The following is an 18085-nucleotide window of genomic DNA, read 5'->3' on the forward strand; positions in this document are numbered from 1 at the left end:
CGCCGTATGAAAAACGGGCTTTAATTTGGAAACATGGAACACGGGATGAATTCTCCTGTACGCTGGAGGAAGTTTGAGGCGGACTGCCACCGGACTAATGATCTTGATGACAGTGAATGGGCCAATAAATTTGGGTGCAAGTTTATTACATACGGAACGCAAGGGAATATTCTTAGTTGAAAGCCACACTTTTTGACCGACGACGTAAACGGGAGGCTTCGACCGGTGGCGATCGGCTTTAGCCTTAGTGCGCGCACCCACTTGGAGGAGGGTCTGCCTGGCCCTGTTCCAAGTGCGTCGGCACCTCTGGACAAAGGCGTAGGCGGAGGGGACCGCGACTTCGGATTCCAGACTGGGAAAAGCTGGTGGCTGGTAACCTAAACTACACTGAAACGGAGAAAGGCCCGTAGCCGACACTGGTAATGAATTGTGTGCGTACTCCACCCATGGGAGCTGCTGACTCCAAGAGGAGGGATTCTGGGAAACCAAACAACGTAACATTCGCTCGAGATCTTGGTTTGCCCTCTCAGTTTGTCCGTTACTCTGAGGATGAAACCCAGAAGAAAGACTTACAGTCGCTCCCAATAAATGACAAAATTCTCTCCAAAATTTAGAGACAAACTGGGGCCCCCTGTCAGAAACCACGTCCGTCGGGAGGCCATGAATGCGAAAGACGTGATTAATGACAGCATCCGCTGTCTCTCTGGCTGAGGGTAATTTGGGCAGAGGAATAAAATGAGCTGCCTTCGAGAACCGGTCCACAACGGTCAAAACAACCGTATTGCCACCAGACGGCGGGAGCCCGGTGACGAAATCTAGCGAAATGTGCGACCAGGGTCTCGAAGGCACTGACAGCGGCTGAAGGAGTCCAGCGGGAGGGCGATTAGAAGTCTTAGAAACAGCACAAACAGAACAGGCCAAAACAAACTCGCGTATGTCCCGTGCCATAGCTGGCCACCAGAATCGCTGTTTAACTAAAAATAATGTACGACTCACCCCCGGATGACAAGCCACTTTGGAGGAATGTCCCCACCGAATGACGTCAGACCGAATCTCCTCCGGCACAAACAAACAACTGGGTGGGCATCCGGCCGGGGGCGTTACCCCATCCAGGGCTGTGCGGACCCTGCTCTCGATCTCCCATGTCACAGCAGAAATACAAATCCTCTGGGGAACGATGGGCTCAAGAGACGTATTGCGCTCGGAAGAATCAAAAAGACGGGATAACGCGTCGGGTTTGATGTTTTTGGAACCCGGCCGATAAGAGATGGTAAAATCGAAACGACCGAAAAATAATGCCCACCGAGCCTGCCTGGAACTGAGTCGTTTGGCGGACCTGATGTATTCAAGGTTCTTATGATCGGTCCAAACGATAAAGGGAACCCCCGAACCCTCCAACCAATGACGCCACTCCTCCAAAGCGAGTTTGACAGCCAACAACTCCCTATTACCAATGTCGTAATTACGTTCTGCGGGAGATAATCGATGAGAGAAAAACGCGCATGGATGAATTCTGTCATCCGAGGCGGCGCGCTGGGACAGGATAGCTCCCACCCCCACCTCTGACGCGTCAACCTCCACCACAAACTGCCGGGAGGGATCAGGTGTCACTAAAATAGGAGCTGAAACAAAGCGGCTCTTCAGATTGGAGAATGCAGCCTGTGCTGCGATCGACCACCTGAAGGGAGTTTTGGAGGAGGTTAAGGACGTCAGAGGGGCGGCGAGCTGGCTGAAATTGCGAATAAAACGCCGGTAAAAATTAGCGAAGCCCAGAAATCTCTGCAGGGCCTTACGAGACTCGGGGATTGGCCAATTCACCACAGCCTGAACTTTCTCTGGATCCATGCGCACCCCCTCGACTGACACAATGTGTCCTAGAAAGGGAACAGACTGTGCATGGAACACGCATTTCTCCGCCTTGACAAAAAGCCCATTCTCTAGCAGCCGCTGAAGCACTCGCCTGACGTGCTGCACATGTTCCTGGAGAGAACGAGAAAAAATCAGAATGTCATCCAGGTAGACATAAATAAACTGATCTATCATATCTCGCAACACGTCATTTACGAGTGCTTGGAAAACCGCAGGAGCATTAGAAAGCCCAAAAGGAAGAACACAATATTCAAAATGCCCCCTGGGGGTCAAAAACGCGGTTTTCCACTCATGACCCTGCTTCATGCGAACCAAATGATATGCGTTGCGGAGATCTAATTTCGTGAAAAACGAAGCCCCCTGCAGACGCTCGAACGCTGAAGACATCAGCGGCAAAGGATATGTATTCTTCACCGTGATGCTGTTCAGCCCTCGATAGTCAATGCAGGGTCTAAGGGACCCATCCTTCTTTTTCACGAAAAAGAACCCCGCCCCCGCCGGTGAAGAAGAGGGCCGTATGATCTTGGCCGCTAGAGAATCAGAAATATATTTCTCCATGGCCTCCCTCTCAGGAATAGAAAGAGAGTATAACTTGCCTTTAGGCGGAGACGTACCTGGCAATAAATCTATTGCACAGTCATAGGGACGGTGAGGAGGCAGTGAAGCAGCTCGAGACTTACTGAACACTCTCTTCAGGTCGAGGTACTCACTGGGCACGTTTGACAGGTCCATGCGCTCCTCCTGAAACACAGAACAAGAAACAGCAGAACGAGCAGACGAAAGACAAGACTGATGACAGTTCTCACTCCACGAAAGTATGGCATTAAGACCCCAGTTAATGTGAGGCTTATGAAGAATTAACCAAGGATGACCTAAAACCACTGGTGTGTTAGAACAGTCTGTTAAAAAAAATGAAATGTGTTCAACATGATTTCCAGACGTGATCAGCTTTATGGGTTTAGTGGAGTGAGTGATAGTGGGAAGGGAAAGTCCGCTGAGTGCGCGTACTGCAATGGGTTGTGACAGTGCAATAACCGGAAGTTTAAAACTGAAAGCGAAACCAGAGTCAATGAAGTTTCCCTCCGCCCCGGAATCGACGAGCGCCTGTGTGTCTTGAGTTCCGGAACCCCATGATAAGGAGACGGGCAGTATAGTGGCAGACGTAGAGGATTTGTCCAAATTAATTTCACCCATCAGTAACCTCTTACCTACTGATGGGTGTTGACTTTTACGGGACAGGAAGCCACCCGATGCCCCGCCCCACCGCAGTAGAGACAGAGTCCCTCCGTTCTTCGCCGGCGCTTCTCCTCTACGGACAAGCGGGATCTGCCCAACTGCATGGGTTCCGGGTCAACGCTCCCAACTTCCGGTGCCATCGGCGAGACCGGCGAGTCAGGGACAGGATCCGGAAACCTGTTTTGCCGCATGCGACTCTCACGGCGAAGCAGTCTGGAGTCCACCCGGATGGCCAAATCCACTAGCTCGTCGAGGGTCTTGGGAAGATCTAGGGAGTAGATCTCGTCCTGAAGACGATCCGAAAGGCCATGAAGGAACATGTCCCATTGAGCCTCCGCGTTCCAGCCGGATTCAGCCGCCAAAGTGCGGAACTCAATGGAATAGTCCGCCACGCTCCGATTCCCCTGGCGGAGCTCAGCGAGGACTCGAGCGGCCTCTCTCCCAGAGGCGGCCCGATCAAAGACCTTTTTTAGTTCCTTTGAGAACAGGTCGAACGAAGAACAACAGGGTAATTTCTTCTCCCATGCTGTGGTTCCCCATTGAGCCGCCCTTCCTGAAAGGAGAGTGATGACGAACGCCACCTTGGCCTGCTCTGAGGAAAACAAAGATGGCTGCAGGGAGAAGTACAGGGAGCATTTGGCTAAGAAGGACCGGCATAAGTGAGGCTCCCCAGCATAGCAGGTCGGCGGAGGAAGGCGAGGCTCAACTGAGCGACCAACGCCCAAGTTAGCACTGGCAGTCACCGGCGCAGGTATCACCTCCGGAGCTGGTGCAGGCTCCCCTTGTGTTGTTCCGGAAATCAGCTGTTGGACCTGGGTAGTGAGTAACGACACCTGACCAACCAAGGCCTGGATAGCCTGTGCAGTCGTGGCTAAAGCCTCGTCCTGGCGATCGATCCTGGCGTTGCTAGCAGTAAGGAACTCCGAAATCTGAGAAGTACTCGCTGGATCCATGGTAAAGGTCAGTTCGTTTTGTCACGTTCAAAATAAATGTTCGGGTGGATCCAATAGCGAGTGAACAAAGTAATTTATTAAACACAGTCAAACTCAAAAAGGCAGGTGTAACAAAAGAGTGAGGTGCTAAGGCTAGGGGAACAGGACAGGAATCGAACAGGAAATCAGGCTCTAGCAGAAGCTCCTCACGGTCCTGAGCACAGACAGAGAGACACACATGAGCACACGTAACGAACTGACAATGAACATTAAACACGTAGCACTTAAATAGTCACGATGATGTAATTCAGCTGGCGAAAAATCAATCCAGCGGAGTGACGTAAGGCCACGTGACCAAAACAACACACGTGGGCCACAAAAGCAAAACAAACCCACATGATCACACAGACATTCCGGAAGAGCGCACAAACCTGCAACCGTGACAAGCACAAGTATATTAGCCAGAGGGTGCAGCTATCGTAGCCGCCAGGCCCCGCTAAATCAAATATACACAAACATATGACACTGTACATGTTACACACTGATTTATGATGGATTTACTTTCATTGAGACTCATGAGATACAAAAGGGCACTATTATGGTGTGTTAATGCGACAACTACATACATAATGCAAAAAACTAGCAACAACATACAGTGTGTGAATTATACATTGACCAAAGCTTGGTAATACACGCTTCAGTGAATCAAAATTATTAGTGTATTTATATTACATCTCATTTATTAATAAAATGTATAGATTTTCAGTGTTTAATTGTTCAGTCAAGGATATTTAGTGACTGTTTTAGAGGTTACTGTCAGTCAAACTATGCATCTAATTTATCTTTTTTTAAGGCTACATGCAGGAATTAACACCTATTTTACAAGAAACATGTTTGTGAATACTTAAGATGTCTGTCGGTGCTCCGGAACTGCCAGATTCACAAAGTTGAATCACATTAATTAGGCAGTAAATTAGGTAAATTAGGCACAAAATCACACCGCCCAAATCCTCCTGTAATTCGCACCGTGACTACATACTAAAAGCACAAAAGGATCAAACACGACAAACAAGGTCAAAATGAACAGAGTTCAATTGGCTGTGAAAATGTTTAAAAATAAAATAAAATGCTGTACTTTTTAAACCCAACAACGAGCCAAATATGGAAAAAACAAACACGAATGTCAATTATCAAGATAATTCATAATGTATTCATATAGTACTTCATTTGTATTTATTTATTTGTCATTTGTATATTTTAATACGATTTGTTCATCCCCCGATAAGGGGTAGGTTTAGGGGTGGGGTTTAGTGCCTCCTTTTAAAACTCATCCGTGTTCATACGAATAATATCATTCAAATTCAGCAACTTTTCTGACAATACGTAAAATAGTTACAATACCATTTTTGTTTATTTATTTATTTAGTTTATTTGCATTTGTTTCAGGGTTTTCATCTTTATTGAACAGGACAGTAGAGAGAATTGACAGGAAAGCATGGGGGGGCGGAGGGAAGGATAGGCACAGAACCGCAAGTAGGGAATCGAACTCGGGTCGCTGCAAGCACTGGAACGCATGTGTCGATACACCAACTACCACACCACTGGCGCCAACTTGGGTCAATATTTTTAATGTAACTTCAAATCACATTTGTAACCAAACTGTTGGGTTTTTTCATATTTGGCCCAGTGTTGGGCTAAAAGAACCAATCAGTGTTTTGAGTGTAATGCTCATGCCGGGCCAGTAGATGGCGATGCCAATTCATAAAGAAACAGTAGACATTTACAAACATGACTCCTGTAATCCACTATTGTTGTTTTAGTTCAAGTCATACCACAATACTGAACACAAAATCCAAATATGTGATAGGCTAATTCAAAAAAGCTGCACATTGAAGGCAGGCGCGCAATGACAAAATAGATTAAATTGAATTCAAGCGGTATTCATTCTAAACGGCACAACAAAATAATAAAGATAGTCCCACAAAAAAACACAACAAAACTAAAGTAACGAGCCTGGTTTTAAAAAACGTAAGGAGTATAAACTACGCAATCGCAATTTCCCCCCAAAAACTGGCTTTGGTGAGTGGTTTTGAACTGCTGAAATTCAAAAATGACTTTGTTTTGGCCAGATTTTGTCGGAAATGATGTCATTTCAGTTATTTTTGATTTTGTTTAAGTTAATCAGGGCCTTAAAGAAGTCTTTGTACTTCGTTTCTTCCCATCTCAGTGTGATTTAAGCACCACGCTGCTGTTTCACTGAGGAAAACTCTGAATACCTGCTGCTGTTTCTGAACACACACACACACACACGCTCCATGTTTAGATGGAGGCAGAATCTCCAGCACTTCATAAATGTTAAGGATCCATGTAATTGACATTTAGAGCTTTAAATAACACTCGGGTTTCTCCTCCTCCAGTCCACAAATTAACTGGGCTTTTCACACACGCTTTGTATGCAGACTTCTATAGCGACTGCATAATTATCCAGTTTGCACCGAGCTGGCAAAATATTTCTTGTTTTGGGAATGGTTTTGTGCAGGTTTTTGTAACGCTCCATCACAGATCAGTGCTGTTGAGATGTGTGTTTGTCTCTGAGATGTGTTTATTTGGGCTTTCAGGTGATGGGGATTTATTTAAGGGCTTAGTAGCTCCTGAAAGACTCCAGGACCTGAATTATGAATCAATAACTATATTGCAGATCTGCTATTCTGCTTCTTCATAAAAGTAGATCTTTTAATTTATTATTAAATATTATTAATTACATATAAACAAGTTATATTTTCTCTTTAATAATAATAAATCATGAAAAAATATTTTATGAATACATTTCAACTTAAACTAATAAAAAGCATATTAAGAAAAAATATATGTAATATTTTTAAATGGTAAAACTAATATTTCATATAAAAATGTTTAAATAAAAAATCTTTAGTAAAGAATAAGAATAAACTTATAATAGAAAAATAAAATCATCTCATTGCTAAATACATATATTTAATAAAATATATCAATGTCAATATCAATAATACGTAAAAAATATTTAAGGTTAATATCAACAATGTCAATCAATAATATGTAAAATATATCAATAATGTTAATATCAATGTGTAAAAATATTTAATGTTATTATCAATAGTATCAATAATATGTAAATATAAAAATCAATAATGTCAATATTAATATGTAATAATATATCAATAATGCTAATATCAATAATATGTAACTATAAATATCAATATTGTCAATATAAATATTGTGTAAAAATATATCAATAATGTCAATATCAATATCAATAATATGTAAAAATATATCAATATGTAAAAATTGATACATTGCCAAAAAGCAAATATATAACTGCTCTAAACTCTAAAATAATAATGTTAAATGCTTCTAATAATAATGTTTACAACAACAACAACAACAACAACAACAACAACAACAACAACAACAACAATAATAAGTGTAATATTAATAATTAAATGTAAAATAATTTAACTCATTTTTTAAAAATAATTAAAATGTTAAATGTATTAAATTTTTTATTAAATAATAATAATTTTATTTATATATTTACTAATTTTTAATATAAAAAAATCGATGACTGCTTTTAACTATAAAACATTTAAATTTTAATGTTTCTATTTTTATTATTATTATTATTATTATTATTATTATTATTATAATTATTATTATTATTATTTATTATTATTATTAGATTATTATTTAAAAATGCTACAATTAGTCATTTAACCAGTAAACATACTTCAACAGTATTAAAAGAAATAAATTAACATTTTATTGAAATATAAATGTGCATTTAACTATTACTGTTTTTATTATATTATGATATTATTATTATATTACAATTAGTCATATTATAGTTTAAATTAAATAAGCATTATTAATAAATATATACAACTAAATAAGTATATTTAAAATCAATTAAAAAATAAATGTGCATTTAATTATTATTATTATTATTATTATTATTAGCAGTAGTAATAAAAATGCTATAATTAGTCATTTAATCAGTTAAAATAATTAAACTTTATGAATATATACAAATATATATATATATTTAAAATCTATTTAAAAATAATTTTGCACTTGATTATTATTATTAATATTTAATTATAGTCTGTCAGCATTCATTTACAAATATTAGTCCCTTTATACTACTTATGTTTGATAAACCAGTCATCATCTAAACTAATTAGATATCTACTTTACATCATTTGCTTCAGATTCCAATCACCTCTAATTACCAAAAACTCAAATGTGGCATGTGGCGCACAAACAGTAGGGACAATCTTCAGGGAGTCACTTTTGGACAGCATTAAACTACAAAGAACTCAAACTTCCTCTCACTTGTTTGACAGCAGAACAAAATGAACATCCTACAATAAACACTGTGAGGTGTTCCTTTAACATCGTGGAAGCAGCAGCAGTTAATCGGGTCTCAAAGCATTATTGTAGCATCCATTAGAAGCAGGCCGGAGACTAGCGACGGTTTAATCAGCGACTGTTAATTTTCTCCTAATGCTGTGCAGTTGAACAGTCCAGTGAGCAATTAAAGCCCAGATTGAGGCTAATCAAGGTCTTTGACGTGGAAAACCTCAGGAGAATTCAGCTAACTTTATTTTCACTCCACTGATGGCACAAAACCCAAAAAACGTGATGTTAACTGGAGAGATTGCGTTTGCGTTAGTTTCCACTATAAGACAAATGTCAAATTCACAGACTTTTAAATGACTAAAAAAGCAGAATTTTCACAAGCTAAAAACATAAAATCAGGCACATTTTGAGTTGAGTAGTCCCTCCTGAAATCTGCGAACACAAAACTTAAAGGGAAAAAAATGCATATATGCCACACATTTCGTGCAGATATTGGCTATAGCTTTGACATTTTTAATTATTTTTGTTATGATCTACGCACATTTCCAGTTGACTGTTCAAGGCTTTTCTTCAAGCTGAATTTCCATGAGCCAAAAACAAAAACAGGTGTCTGCTGTGTCGAGCAGTCCCTCCAGAATTCGACAATTCTGCGATTGTAAAAATTTAACGTTAAAAAAAAAAAGCGCAATTTTTTTTATTCACACATTTCCTGTAGATTTTGGCTAGCCTCCACACTGTTCAAACTCCTGCCACACCATCTGCATTAACCATCCGCTTAATGTACAATTTGAAGTATCCCATAAAAACGAGTGACAGAAACACCAAACTGAAAAAACTTCATTTGCAAACAAAAAAAGGGGTTGTGCACTCACTTAAGGTTGTTTTGGACTTTTGTGACGCAAGATGTAAACGCATTTGCCAAATTAACTTTTACTTAAAGCGTTGATCAATCAGCTCTCTCCATTATTCTTGCCGTGTTTACTGTTGTTTGCTAGGTTACCAATCCTACGGTCAGCTTCTCAAAGGGCTCATTCACACTGATGTGCTTTGCCATTCCAGTGCTCACTGCTTTTATCCCCGAGTGCATGCAGTTTACATGTGACTTTAATTTTGCTTTGACTGCGCTTCTACCAAATGGTCGACTATGTTTTTACTGTTTTAAATAAAGACTGTTAAAGTCATTTAAAGATGCCCGTTTTAAATAATGGTTTACACACACAGCATTGTTGGTTTACAAAAATAATAAATAAATGAAATAATAAAAAAAAGAAAAAAAGAAATCAAACAAACATTATTGCACTGCTACACTTGACTTTGGTTTTATTGTAAAAAAAAAATGTTAAATGAGAATCTGAAATATTTTAGAGCATACTTCATGAAAAAAGTGATTTAGTATTTATTTTGTTTTAATTTTTTTTATAAATTGGTCTTACACTTCATATTTTTTCATATCAAGTTCAGTACTTTTACCATAAACCGACATCTCAACCATTTGATTGAGGCTGATATTTGAGAAATTATGAGATGTGTTGAAAAAATACATTAAGTGTGTTTACTAGGCATAGGAATTAGGAAATGCAATCCAAACTTTTTTTTCTTGTTGGGGCAACGTCAAAAGTTATTATTAAATAATAATTACTTAATTATTAAGTCTTAATTAAAATTCTTTAATGCTCACTAGTTTTTTGCCAAATCCTACACACTGTAAAAAAATAAATGAATAAAAAATAATAAATAAAAAATATATATTATATATATTTATATATTATATATATGATTATATATATATATAATCAATTAGATCTGACAGCATATGTTTTAGGTCCTTGTAACTTATTAAACTAAGCTAACGATGTTCTAGCTTAACTTTATAAGTTACACAAGCTGTTTTAAGTTAGTTTAACAAACTCATAAGGTTAATTTGATTCAGCTTAAAAAGGCAATCAGGAATTAAATTTTTAAATTTTATTTTTTACAGTGCAGTACACCTCTAAAACATCTCTGAAAATGTGGTATACTCTGATAATTTTGTTCCTTTTTCTTTACAGTTTAAGGTTGGCCATTATTAATTGCCATTATTTAATCAAACACACAATACAGATGTCTTTTTTTATTTCAAAACACGTGCTAAGACGAGAATGGGTGCTGTAAAATAGCTTAAGGCCAACTTTGATGAAAGATTTTGATCCACATCAAATGTTGACCACTGTATATACACACATCATATACCTTTATGTCCTTGTGATTTGAAAAAAAAAATCATACTGCATTACAACAAAATCACGGAAAGTAAATTGTGACTGAATTTACATTTTTTGGGTGAACTCTTAAGAAATGTCCCTTTAAGAAAGTCTTCTACATAACAACAACAACAACAACAACAACAACATGAGTGAAATCTGCTGTGAAAAGTTTGATGTGAAAAGTGTAAACTCTGCAAGACAGCCATGAATTTCTGAAGGAAGTTTCTACTTTTTAAAGAAAAGAAAACTGATCTCAGATACTCTTTACCAAAGTTTCTTAAAAAAAGATCTCAAACTAGCTTCTGACCGCAGACTATGATATCTCAATATGAGCTCCAGAATAATTCACCAAACTAAATCATCCACACACACTCCACCAACTGTGCGCTAACAACTGACATATCATGAGGAAAAAAGTCAATAAAACTCATCTGAGAGTCATTCTAAGCAACAAACGAGCAAAATATGAGCAATAAAAGTTCGCCACGGGCCTCTAACAGCAAACACATCTCGAAAACATGACAATATTAGCCATTGTCTAACTTAACAAATGTGCTAAGAGCTAGCGTTCAATTCAGACTCTCAACATTCATGTACATCATAGCCTCACACTCATTCCCACTGATGTTATTGTCATCGACTGCAATGTTTCTCAGAGCGCACTGATTGGTTCAGTCAGACAGCGTCATGTTTTCTTGAAGGTAAAGCACTTTGTGGATTGTTTTGAGGTGTTAGCGTTCACTACAGACCATTAGATGCTCCTGCCTCGAGGTTTTAATTAGATCCAATGTCATGTCAAACAACATTCCTGCCAATTGGGAACAAATTAACTCATTTTATTTCCCTGCAGGGCATTCAGTGGTGGACATAGTACACGTGTTGGAGTAAAAGTACGAGTGCACTAATAAATTATTACTCCAGCAGAAGTGTAACATTCTCCTTTTCAGCATTACTTGATTCAAAGTTCAAGACTTAATTAAGAAAAGTCAAATTACTCACTGATAAATGTTTATTGAGCAAAAAAGTTGAATCAGCGAATCCAGTTTGAGACCTATGGTTTAGTGGAAACCTGCTTTGAAAAGATCATTTGAATCGGTGAATCATTTATTGGAGACTCACTCTGAATAGATCGTTTGAATCAGTGAACTGTTAAGTGATTAAATTCAATTAAATTCACTCTAAAAGAATGATTTAAATCACTGGGTTGTTAACAGGAGAGTCACTCTGAACAGATAATTTGAATCAGTGAGTTGTGAACAGGATAGTCACTCTAAACAGATCATTTGAATCACTGAGTTGTTTACTGGAGGCTCTCTGATGTGACAATTTGAATCAGTGAGCTGATACTGGAGAATCACTTAGAATGGATCCTTTGAATCAGCGAGTTTTTAGCAGAAGAATAACTCTGAATGGATTATTTGAAACAGTGAATCATTTACTGGAGACCCACTCTAAACATATCATTTGAATCAGTGAATCAGTTACTGGAGAATATATTCCTCTAAATGGATAATTCAAATCAATGAGTTAACAGGAGAATCACTCTGAATTAATCATTTTAATCAGTAAGTTATGAACAGGAGACTTACTTTAAACTGAGTTTATTAATCAGTGAGTTGTTAACAGGAGAATCACTTTGAATTTATCATCTGAATCAGCTAGTTGTTAAGAGACAATTAACTCTGAATGGATCATTTGAATCAATGAGTTGTTAACAGGAGAATCACTCTGAATGGATTATTTAAATCAGTGAGTTGTTAACAGGAGAATCAAGCTGAATAGATCATTTGAATCAGTGAGTTTTGAACAGGAGAATCATTTTGAATGGGTCATTTGAGTCATTGAATCATTTACTGGAGACTGTTTTTTTTCTTTTTCTTTTTTTTAAACAGTCAGCTGTTAAATGTAAACTCACTCTGAACTGATGATTTGAATCAGCGAATCATCTACTGGAGACTCACTCTCACTCCGAGTTGTTTACTGAAGAATCATTTGGAACACATCATTTAAATCGTTGAGTTGTTAACAGGTGAATCACTCTGAACATATAATTTGAATCAGTAAATCAGGTACTGGAAAATCCATTACTCTAAAAGGATAATTTGAATCTATGAGGTAACTGGTGAATCACTCTGAATTATTCATTTAAATCAGTAAGTTATGAACAGGAGAATCACTTTAAACTTATTTCAATCAGCGAGTTTTTAACAGGAGAATCACTTTGAACGGATCATTTAAATCAATTTGTTGTTAACAGGAGAATCACTCTGAATGGATTATTTGAATTAGTGAGTTGGTAACAGGAGAATCGAGTTGAATGGATTGTTTGAATCAGTACATTTTGAACAGGAGAATCACTTTGAATGGATTATTTGAGTCATTGAATCATTTACTGGAGGCTCTGTTTTTTTTTTTTTTAATCAGTCAGTTGTTTAATGTAAACTCACTCTGAACTGATCATTTGCATAAGTGAGTACTGAAGAATCATTTGGAACAGATCATTTAAATCGATGAGTTGTTAACAGGTGAATCACTCTGAACATATCATTTGAATCAGTGAGTTGATGAAAGGAGAATAACTGAATGGATCAATGGAATCAATGAGTTGTTTACTGATGTCAGTCCGGTTCACAAACAAACCATTTGGTGCAATTTGTGAACCAATTTAACTGATCAAATCCAACTTGTTCATGAATTAAACAGCGCTACTGCATCTCTAAGCAGGTCCAAATGATCCCCTTCAGAATAACATGTAACTCAGCTTTATTCAGGTAATGTAGTAAAGTAAAAAAGATGAATATTTTGTTTTAGAATGTAATGAAATTAAAATAAAAGTTTCCTGAAATGAAAATACTCCCATAAAGCAAAGATAAATAACAAATAGTGAAGTAAAAACACTTGGATACGGTCCACTAGCGAGTGCAGGAGCAGGCCGACAGTGAAAACGGTGCAGAAGGAGAGTCAGGGAAAACCATTAGAAAGAAGACGTGAAGATAAACGAGTTTGTCAATTAAATTCTGTCCAAACAGACATAAGCTCTTAATCAACAGTTTTCCGCCGGCTTGATTCGTCAAGCTGTCAGCGCGACAGCACCGGCCACGAATGGCAATGGAAAATCTCCGATTAGAAAACATCTCGTTTATTCGACGGCGAGGTAATAAGTCGTTGGTGTATAATCACAGCTACACTTCCTTATTTGTGGAGCTGCATAATGAGCAAATTTCCAATCGCTGCAGATAAAAGCCGCCTCTGCGTCTCTCGCTTTCTTTTTTTAACATCTCATTAGGGCAAGCTTGAGCTTAGCGGAGCAATAATGTCGAATCTCCAACCGCAGCCTCTGATAATACCAATGAAAAAACCCTCAGTATCTACCCGATGCGTCTCAGGAAGAACTAATCAGGATGAGTCGTAATTTTAACTTTCGCTATTCCCTATAGCTGTCTTCAAACTGATTATAAAACTCACTTCTGATTGGGTGAGGCACGTGAAGCTGCTGGAAAATAATAAAACCTTAATATCCTGGTTTTATTGGAAGCATGTTCATACAGTATATACAGTTGAAGTCAGAATCATTTGCTTCCCTGAATTATTAGCCCCGTTCATTTTTCCCCCAATTTCTGTTTAATGGAGAGAAGATGTTCAACACATTTCTAATCATACTAGTTTTAATAACTCATCTCTAATAACTGATTTATTTTATCTTTGCCATGATGACAGTAAATAGTATTTGGCTAGATATTTTTCAAGACACTTCTATACAGCTTAAAGTGATATTTAAGGGCTTAACTAGGTTAATTAGGTTGACTAGGCAGGTTAGGGTAATTAGGCAAGTTATTATATAACAATGGTTTGATCTGGAGACTTTTGAAAAAAAAAATAGCTTAAAGGGGCTGATAATTTTGGCCTTAAAAGGGTTTTAAAAAAATTAAAAACTGCTTGTATTCTAGCCGAAATAAAACAAATCAGACTTTCTCCAGAAGAAAAAATATTTTTAGACATACTGTAGAAAAATTTTCTTGCTCTGTTAAACATAATTTGGGAAATATTAAAAAAAAGAAAAAAAAGTGAAAGGGCGACTATTAATTCTGACTTCAACTGTATATACAGTACACTGATTTTCCTGCTTGTTCAAACTACTTATTTAAAATGAGCCTAAACAACACAATTATTGCACTTTTTTGGGGACATCTAGATTGTTTTATGTTCAATCTACTTAAATGTGTGAAGTTAACGTCATTGATTTGTGTTGGGACAACATGAACAAAGTGTGAAACCCAGCATTTTCCACAGTGTCTTTTAATATTGAATATAAAATCGGTTTAATTCCACACCTTTAATTAAAATTCTATGTTGCATCCTGCTATGGTAATACATAAAAAAACTATAGTAACACTAAATACTATAGTGTATAGTGTGAGTGGGCCGAAAGCCGTGGGAATAGAATGAGGCCGGAGCTTGAGTGTTGAAGATAAGCACCTGCGCTGCTCAACAGCCTAGAGTTCAACAGAGGAGCTCTGGACTATAAAAAAGGAGAGAGGACCAGGCCTGGACACTTTAAATTTTACTTTTGTTTTCAGTTTTACTTTTGCTAACAGCTGCCGTCTGTTTTTTCGGTAATAAATTATTTAAAAGTTTGTCGGTTCTCTGTCTCCTGTGTACCGGTGGCCATCTAACTTTGTTACACATGCTATAACCTGTCTCTCATTTGAGAGGTTGCATCCTCAGAAGGATGCATTTGAAGGGCGCTGCATCATCACGGTGCAATGAACGCTGTCTCATTTAAAAAGAAAAATTCAGAAGCTCCTTCAAACGCAGCCGCAAAATGTATTCTTCATTTTCCCGGTAATGAAGGACACAACCGGGGGATCCTTTGCAGCCTCGAACATCCCAAGATTTATTGTGCACCAATAAGGGCAGGACAGTTTGCAGCCACCTGACTGTGAATAAATGCAGAGTAAATGTTCATTTTTGGGTGAACTATCCCTTTAAGAATGCTTTTGGAAACCAAAAAGAGCTGCAAAAGCCCTTTGTAGTGTGGTTTAGTTTGAAGAGTGTAAATGTGTTTGCTGTGTGAACTTGAGTGTGTGTTTACTGTGATCTGCTCAGCCTGTTGAAGGGAATCAGGTATAAGAGGAGCATCCATCAAGCACAGTGTTTCTCCCCGAGTGTTTCTCACACACACACACACACACACACACCCTCTGCCATCTCTCTCTTAGTGTCATCTGTACATCAGTCTCAGTCTGACAGTGACCTGCTGCATTTCTCTCCTCTGTTCTCTTCTTTCTTTCTGCTTTTTATTTCCAGCGTTCAGAAGAGAATGAGTCAGCAGAGGAGCAGAAAAAGAAGACTGACCTGAGGAGAACACACACACACACACACACACACACACACACACACACACACACACACACACACACACACACACACACACACACAACTGCTGACCCACACTGAGGAGGGAAGGAGAGAACAAACAGAAGGAAAGAAAGACAAGAACTTGAAAAAGATGTAGTGAAGAAATAAACAGCGGAAAAAAACATGTAAAACAATAAAATAAAGATTTTAAAATGAAAGAAAGAAAGAAAGAAAGAAAGAAAGAAAGAAAGAAAGAAAGAGAAAGAAATGAAAAGAAATATGAAAAGAAAAATTAAAGCTAAAGAATAAAGAGAAAAAAAAGCTAGGAAAGCACAAAAGAAAAAAAAAAAAAAGATGAAACAGGAAAAAAATAGCAAACAAATAAAGAAAGGGTGAGGAAAGAAGGAAAAAGTACAAAAGAATAGAAAACAAGAGAAATGACAAAAATAAAACGAAACAAGCAAAGTAAAGGAAGGAGAAAATGAGGGGGAACAGATGAAACAATAAAAATAAATAAATTAATAATAGACAGACAGAGACAGACAGACATACATATAGAAACAGACAGACAGACAGAAAGATATAGAAAGAAAAGGTCATGCTAAGAAATAAAGACAAAATGAAAGCAGACAAATAAGTAATAAATAGATAAATAATAAATAGAGGAGGAAATGAGGAAAAGATGAAACAGGAAAACGAAAGAAACATACGTGGAAAAATATGTAACAAATAAAATGAAGATGATGAAAAATAGATAAACCAAAGTAAAGCTAAACAATGAGAAATAAATGAGAATAATCATGAAGGAGGAACTGATGGTAGAAGGTAAGATAAAACAGGAAAAAAGACTGAAAGGGGAAACAAATGCTGAAAAAATGCAATAAATCAATACAAAAAAAAAATATCAATTAAACAAAAAGACAACAAAAAAGTACTGATAAAAAACAAACACTTAAAACAACAAAACAAAACAAAAACATTTAATGAAAAATTAATAAATAAATAAAAAACTAGCAACAATAAGCGAGACAGACAGAACATCAATGAATATATCTCTTAACCAGACAAATTAATCAATAAATAACAAAATAACAAAATAATGTACCAATAAAATAGTGTAAAATATAATAAAATCTATATAAAAATATTATATATAATAAATAATAATTTATATAAAAACAATAACAGAGAACACGAGAAGGTCAATAATGAAAAAAGATTCATGAACAAAAAGATTTCTAGAAGAGCAGTACTGGTTGCAGTTGGAGATTTCGATCAGACTCTACCATTAAAACACATACTGTTTAGACTAACATGTCTGTTTTTTATTTTTTTTGTGTACCAGAGATCTGCTGTGTCTGCATCTGTTCTAAACACTGATCAATGAGCTCATTCGTCTTCACTGAGCCAATTAAGTTTATTAGACACACACAACACTTTTACTACAGTCTGAAACACACAGAGTCATGACTTGGACACAAACAGAGACAGAATTTACTTTTTTCATGTCTTGGCACCATACTTTCTTTAATTCTGTATCATTTGTATAAAAAGTACATCTTAAAAACATTTATTTTCAAAACTGATCAATTTTAATAGTTTCAAAATGAAGAGTTTAGATGCATAAAACTTTTAATTTTCTTTTAAAATTATCATTTTTTCTGACCCCTGTGTGCAGGCTCAGTAATTTTACTTTTAGTAATAAATAAGTTCTTTTCATTGCCTTTAAAGAACTTAAATTACGGAACATAAATATAAGAGGCTGAGAAAAATGCTCATTTTAGGAGATTTCAGACAGCATTCAGAGGTTTTTGCATCTGAATTCTTCAAATGTTGAGATCAAATAGAATATAATAATAATAATAATAATAATAGGGTGGTACGGTGGCTTAGTGGTTAGCACTGTCACCTCACAGCAAGATGGTTGCTGGTTCAAGTCCCGGCTGGGTCAGTTGGCACGTTTTCCCCCATGTTTGCATAGGTACTGTACAGTCCAAACACCGTACAAGTCAACATTGGGATGCTAAAATAAGGGATATGCCCACCATAATA

At 37.1% G+C, this 18085-nt stretch overlaps 1 protein-coding gene and 1 long non-coding RNA gene across 4 annotated transcripts in view; both read right to left on the bottom strand.

Moving 5' to 3' along the window:
- asic1b (acid sensing ion channel subunit 1b) overlaps nucleotides 1–18085 on the bottom strand; it is a 394977-nt gene that overhangs the window by 205508 nt on the left and 171384 nt on the right. The window lies entirely within an intron of this gene.
- Nucleotides 10407–14715, bottom strand: LOC147838374 (uncharacterized). The gene is made up of 3 exons (XR_015521654.1): nucleotides 12403–14715; nucleotides 11945–12219; nucleotides 10407–11899 (listed from the first exon to the last, which is right to left on the bottom strand). It is a non-coding gene; the product is annotated as an uncharacterized LOC147838374 (long non-coding RNA).

The sequence above is a fragment of the Danio rerio genome, chromosome 22, assembly GCF_052040795.2.
Source record: "Danio rerio strain M-AB ecotype USA chromosome 22, GRCz13ab, whole genome shotgun sequence".
NCBI classification, from domain to species: Eukaryota; Metazoa; Chordata; class Actinopteri; order Cypriniformes; family Danionidae; genus Danio; species Danio rerio.